This window comes from Numenius arquata, chromosome 9 (genome assembly GCF_964106895.1).
Source record: "Numenius arquata chromosome 9, bNumArq3.hap1.1, whole genome shotgun sequence".
Taxonomy (NCBI): Eukaryota; Metazoa; Chordata; class Aves; order Charadriiformes; family Scolopacidae; genus Numenius; species Numenius arquata.
Window position 1 is genome coordinate 30929296 of NC_133584.1, and position 7433 is coordinate 30936728.

Here is a 7433-nt window from a genome sequence, read left to right on the forward strand (position 1 = left end):
GTCCAACTTGTAAGAGGTGATCTACTATTTTTTGCTCTAAGACATTGATGAAGAATCTGTGTTGTATTGTACTTGTTTCCACAACAGAGGTCTAGGTACTAACATCACTAGGTTGAGCACTTCAGAATATTTCAGTAAGTATTAAAAAAAAAAAAAAAAAAAAAATCCTTATTACAGAATCACAGAATGATATGGGGTTGGAAGGAACTTCTAGACATCGTCTAGTCCAACGCCCCTGCCAAAGCGTTCCTCTCATCTGCCCGGTTCGGTGCTCTAAAGTAGTCTCTACACCATGATGGAGTGCTTGCTTTTTTTTTCTTTTTCCTTTGTTTTATCTCCCCTGATTTAATTGGCTTGGCTTGCCAGTCTAATGGAGCCACGCGGTTCACAGCCTAGACAGAGAAGTGTTAATTATAACCTCATCTACTGCTTAGCCAGGAATACTAGTAACTGGAGAATGAGGCGAGTGGCGATGTGGTTGGGCATGTCAGTAGGTGAAGTCCTTGTTTTTGGATTTCCTTTTGTTCTTATTTAAACCATACCCTTGTTGTCAGATACCCCAGTTGTGTCTTCTGTCTTTCAGGCGGGTGGCAGCCTTAGCCAAAGTTTTAGCATCTGCTATCTGAAGTTGCTTTACTCTATTAAAATAATAGTTACTAAAGGAGGGGTTTACACCTCTTTTATGCCTCTTTTGGCAGCGCCCCTGGCCACTTACTTGTAGTGAATATCCTAGCTGTAGCGGGTTGACCATGGCCAGCAACTAACCACCTACCCAATTACTCATTTACTCCCCTCACCCTGCCCCCCCTGGGATGGGAGGAGGAGAGAATCAGAAGAACAAAACCAAGAAAATATGTGGCTTGAGAGAAAGACAGTTTAATAGGTGAAAAAAGTCTATGCACCCAAGCAAAGCAAAATAAGGAATTTATTCATTACTTCCCATCAGCAGGCAGATGTTCAGCTGCTTCCTGGAAAGCAGAGCTTCATCATGCGTAACGGTCACTCAGGAAGACAAATGCCATAACTGGGAACGTCCTTCCTGCTTCCTCCTTTCCCTGAGTTTTTCTTGTTGAGCACAACATCATATGGTATGGAATGTCCCTCTTGTCAGCTGTCCTGGCTGTCCTCTCCCAAATTCTTGCCTACCCTTAGCCTGCTCACTGGGGGGCTGCAAGAGAAACAGAGATGGCCTTGATGCTGTTTAAGTACTGTTCTGCAACAGCCAAAACACTGGGGTGGTATTAGTGCTGTTTTAGTCACAAATCCAAAACACAGCATCATACTGGCTGCTATTAAGAAAATTAACTCCATCCCAGCCAGACTCAGTACACTGTTGAGTACATAAGTGTATCTTTTCTTCCTCCTCAGCTGCCATCTATGTTAGTTCTTGCAGCTTTTTGTAGCCTGTGAGTATCACGCAGTTGTGCCTGTTTCTGTGCATGTTTTTTGTGGAGACTACGGACGTTTTGTAAGGGGTTGAAGATTCCTCTATGTGCTTAGTTACCTAAAAAATTATGTATTGCCATCCTTAAACAAAGGCAAAGCAATAGAGAAAGGATGAGAGAGGAACTGAGTGGCATTTTCTATTGCTTCAATACAGGCTTTGACTATAGTTTCTTTCTAATTTCTGGCAGCATCAAATTCCCTCCAAGATTCACAAAGCGCATCCTCAAAGTTTGTTCTGATTGAATTTTTACTGAACTGTGTTGAAAGAAAGCATTCAAATCAGATGCTTCTATAGCAAAACTAACTGTGTTTCGATCTTTATTTATGAACCGAAACAATGAGTCCTCAGCTTTTGATTGCATTAGTGGGTCCTGTGATTCAGTTGAGAGTGAATCTATGGAACGAGCCACCTCGTGTGAAGACCGTTGTGTCGATGCTACCTACGTTTTGGAAGGGTGTATTTGAAGCAGTTCTGATCCTGCAGACTGTTTGTGGTTGGAGTTCATGAGGCTCACTCTGGATGTGCATCTTTTGATTTTGTTTTATACAAAAAAAATCCCAGTTTGTACACACGAAGTCTGCTTTGCAGTGTGAACAGATGACAAAAATAAGTTGTCTGATACATGTGGAAGACCTGAAGGGGCTGGTGTTGGTGCGAATATATTGCCCTGGCTGGCAATAGAACATACTGTGCAATGACTTGTGATGAAACTTGTGCCTGTAATAAAACATCCCTTGGCCATTTCACCTGTGGGGTGACACAGTTGGTGTTTGACCTGTTCTGAACCTCTCTGGGATCAGGTTCCAACAATCCATAGGGCTTAAAAGCACCCGTTAGCAGTTTCATTGGCTTTCTGTATCTAATGTTTTGCTGCATGGTGCCTTACTGCCAACAGGAGGGACAAAAAGTGCTTCTCGCTTCAGCCCTGATCAGTTGTGCTGTAGTGCTGAATTTAGAGAACTGCCCAAGAGGTGCTATGTTGTGGAAAGCCCTCGGACCGAGGAAAGAACTAACCCCTTGTCTGCTATATCCTGCCTGAATTCATTTACTACCGTATGATGGTGATGTGTATACTTTCTCTCTTGCCCCAGGTTGTATGTGGCTAAAATCTTTTTATGTGTCTTTAAATGAAGTGTACCGGGTTCTGGAACTTTCCCATGGGCACTGTGAGTCCTCAGGAAGAAACGACACATTGTGTATGACTTTGACACTTCTTACGGATGCCTTCCCTGACCCTAGTCCCAGAGCAGGTAGCTGTGTGTCCTGTTCTTATGTTGCTATCCCAATTCACTTTGCAAGAAGCTGAAATACATAATTCAACCCCATGTAAATCTGCACCTTATACTTGGTGCTTGAATATCGTGACTTAAATCTCTGGACTGCACCACTAAGAATTTTACTTGTTTGTGAAGAAGTAGATGAGCGGCCACATCCTTTTCTTGCAGCTCCCAGCACTCTAATTTTAGAGCATCATTTCTGAGGGTCAGAATCAACAATGCAGAAATTAAATACCAGAAAAAATGCAGTCTGTTTTGCCGTGGCAGTCTTCAAAAGGAGAAAGACAAAAATCCCCGTATTGGAAAATGAGTATAGGAACGTTTTAAAATAAACACTAATGAGTGAAGTGTCGACATGGCTGAAGGACTACAAAGATGATTAAGGGACTGGAGCACTCTTCATATGAGGAAGGGCTGAGAGTGCTGGGAGTGTTCAGCCTGGAGAAGAAAAAGCTCAGGGGCAACCTCATCAATGTTCACCTGAAGGGAAGATGCAAAGAAGACAGAGCCAGGCCTTTTTCAGTGGTGCCCTGGGAAAGGACCAAAGGCAATAGTGTGGTGGTTTAATCCCAGTCACTTGCTCACTTCTCTCCCTGCCCCCCAGGCCCATCCCTCAGTGGGACGGGGGGAAGAATAGGAAAAAATATGGAAAACTCCCGGGTTGAGATAAAGACAATTTAATAAGTAAAGTAAAAGCCATGCACATTCTCTGTCAGTTCTCACTTTGGGCTTGGTTTGTCATCTGGTCAGTCTCATGTTTTTATCCTCCTCTTGAGATAAGTGGTCTCCTAAGGTACTAATGTCCTTTGCTCAATGTCAGTCCTTCCTTAGTCACCTTGGTGAAATAAGCACGGAACCCATGACTAGCTGTCAAGTGCTTCTGACAAGTGCCTTTATGCTTGTATATGTATGTGCATTTATACATACACACATGTATACATGTGTTCCTGTATATGTTAGCTGCTATAAACTCTTACATGCTGGCTCAAATGCCTTCCTGTCTTCATCTCTTCTAAGTTTGTACTCTTCACCTGTTACTGGATTTACTTGGTGGTTGACTGTAAGCGCTAGGAACGAGAGCTCTCTCTTTTAATGGCTATGTAAAATGCCAGCAATAATAGAATCCAGTCATGGTCTACATCTCTCAGGACTCCTGTAGCATAGACAAATGGTTTCTCTCCTGTATTGTTCAGTCCCACAGTGCAGGGACTTTCATTACTTTCAAGCAGAAATTAAGCCAAAGCCCACTTATATTTGCTCACTATTAAGTAAGTGACACACTTGTTATTTAAACATTTCTTATGCTACCTTGTTCACATTCTTCATTGTTATAGCCTATCATAGGCTTTAGATTAAGGTTTTAATGATACAATTGGGTTTCTAAGGTATTCAGTGGAACTGATTAAAAAATGTGGTACTTTGCAAAAGCCTGTGTGTAACAGCTCCTTAGAAGACATATGTAAGAGGACTATTGACACGCTGAAGAACTCCAGCTGAATACTGATTAAAATGATTCTCTGCAGTGCTTCCTTTTCTAATGAGAGTATAGTTTCAGTTTAAACTACCGCTCATGGCTTTGTTTTTGTGTCACAGGTCTGGCTCTTTGTGCCTTCAGCCATACTACATATCTCCATTGCTGCACCAGAACTTCTGAATGTTAGGAGGAGGATTGACTCTCTGAGGAACTAATCCTTCCTTTTACTGAATGCCACTTCTGGATTTTTTTTTTAAAATTGAAATAAGTGATACATATACAATAAATTAATAACTTTTCTTTTCAAAAGACTGTTTTGAACACTTGCAATGATCAAGCCACATTAAATAATCCAAGATTTCCTTTTATAGCCTCAGTAGATTGTGCAGGCACATCTAAATTAGCTGTCTCCTTCCCTGTTCTGATAGCAATCAAACAGGCCAAAAAAGTGAAGATTAACCAGGAAGAAATGTTTGGTTTGTTTTTTCTAAAAATTCTAGAAATCCCCTGGCTCTTTTCTCCCTTGGAATTTCTTTTTGGAAGTTCATGAACCAGAACACAATATTGTCTCTCTGAAGAGACTGATAACACTTCACTGCATCTGAGTAAACCACCTATATAAAATAAAAAATCTTCCAGCTTTCGGTAATGTCTGATTTAGAGAATCTGTGGCTATTGAATCAGTCGCAGGGTGTTTGAGATTATGGCTCTGTCCATGGATTTCCATAATCCTTCTGTAAAGTCCTGATTGAGTGTGGGAAAGCAACAGAAGATTGGCGAGGAGGACTGTAAACACGCTCAAGTGACTTGTACGTGGGGTGCTGGAAAACACATATGTCACACTAATTGTTGCTTAGTCTTATGTGCTCAACCAGTAGAACATCTGCACTTAGATAACACAGGCCTGGGATGGACTCAGGGGCACCTTATCAAATGTGCCCGAGATTCCTGCCCTGCTGGTGAAGAAGATCAAAGCACCGCAGAAAACTTTGCCTTCCTGAATCCTTGAAATACAGTCCTGAACAGCAAGTGGGAGCTCTTGCTCTCTCACTCCCTTGCTAACAAGGACTCTCTCTCGCCCTGCGGTGCCTGCGTCCCCTGCTTGCCTGCCTCTGCCCGGCTGCTGCTTCAGAGATTCCCCCATCCATGAGGGACTGAGATTAAATTTGCTCTTTGCCTTTCATACGTGGTTTTGTGGCTGTTCCTGTGTCCTGCCTGCATCAGCTCACGCATTGAGAAATAAAATTAGAAATGTGAGGCCAGTAAGAACTGAAATAAAAATAATAGTGACATGATAGTTGTACGTTCAATTAGCTATGCGTTTAGCAAGACAATTGCTTATTCTTCAACTGCTCCAATTCTGGGCAAAAGATGCTTGTAAATTCTAATTTGGTACTCAGCTGCCTAGCTTAGATTTTATGTTAAAAATTATTGTTCAATGCAGAAGGTGAAACGTTTTCTTGTTCAGAGAAAAAAGAAGTCTTCCCTTTTGAAGTTCCTTTCTCAAAATCTCATCTGACTCATACATCTTTTTTCTTAGGAGCCCTGAGAAAGTTGGTTTGGTTTTTTTTTTTTTTTTTTCATCTGAGGAACAGAAGAATCTCTGTAATATTCTCTTATACAACATACTTCTTTGATTATATGTTTAATACTGGAAAATTCTCTACATTGTTTGACGCTACTGGTTTAAGGAGCTGCAAAATTTGCAAGTCTTATATGTCCTGAATGGAACTACTGCACCCCAGCAACACATGAGGGTGACACAGCCTAGAAAATTCACATAACAGCGCATGAGGTCACAGCTGAAAGTGCCATGGTAGCATCTAAACCACAAATCAGTACAGGTCAGTGTGTTTATTTAACCATTTCCTGATGATGATGATTGGTTTTTTTCCAATTGGCTGCTAACACCGAGGGATCCCTATTAGTATATGCAGAACCAATCAGCTCCTCTAACTCTTGTGGGAACAATAAGGTATTTTGTACTTTGAGAAAATGGATTTTTAATTTGGGTATATACAGAAAGTTAAACTCATTGAAATACATAAAATTTAAGAAAACTTTTATAAGATAACATCTTCAAAGAGCTAAACTATTGGCTGGGGTTAATGTCTAGAGTTGCAGATGGTCTTGTTTGCAAGTAAAAAAGGTAACTTCTGTCATGAGAAAAGAGATACCTTATATGTAGCAAATATTTCTTATAAGGGTTTTTTCAATCAGTTATTCAAAAAGTGTGGGCTTTTTCATTTTCAAAAAAGGTACCAAAGGCCACTGTAAATGAAGTAGAACCTTTAAATTCTGGTCCTAATAATTTTACAAAATTCAGGAACTCCACGGAAAAACTTTTAACAGCTAGTTTTAGCAGAACTTTTCCAAATTGGCGGTAATCCAACTCATTGACTCATGGTCTTAGAAAGTGCTATGGATGATTTGTCTAACGGCCTAGCACGGTGCTCCGGAGCAGAGTAAATCACAACGTGTAAGAGTTGGATGTCTGACCAATGTGTTTTGTTCACTGGGTCAGCAAGTAATTAGAGGGAAGATTCAAGCCCTGGCATGTAACACAAGCTTGAGGAAGAAGGTACCGCTGCCACTATAAGCTCAATCAACCTTCAAATATTTTCTGTTTGCCCCCTAATATCATCAGCATAAAGTCTTGTATTAACTGCACTACTAACCTTTTTTTCCTTTTCCCTGAGAGTGGAGAGATTGCACTTTATATTTTGACATCTTCCTCACAGGAGAAGTTTTCCTCTGTGTCCAAGAAAAGAAAGAACAGAGTGTACAGTGTCTAGTTCTTTTCTGCAAGACTCCTTCACCATCATTTCTCTTTCTGGATGCTTTTTGTTCCATCCAGGTTAATCAGACGTTGCAGGCACGGATGCTCTGAGTTGATGAGACACCATTTAATCTTTTCCTTTCACAGCAGTTGAGAACTGAATCTGCCCAATGGCCATCTCTTTTTCTCTTACCCGATACTTACTTAGACCTGCAGCTTCCTTTTCAGTCCCAGTTCTTTTGATTTCTATGAAAAGAAGCTGCTTCGGTTTGTCTTTTCTTCCTTTTCCTCATAAAAAACAATGGCCTTAGAATGCCAGATATCTGAATTTGGAATCCATATTCTTGTTTTCTTTATTGCTAATCAGGAGAAGGTCAATTTTTAATGGAAGTAGTTTACTCAGTGAGTGAGCTCTGTCTGAGGCTGTCTTTTGTCCACTTTATTACTAGTGCCATA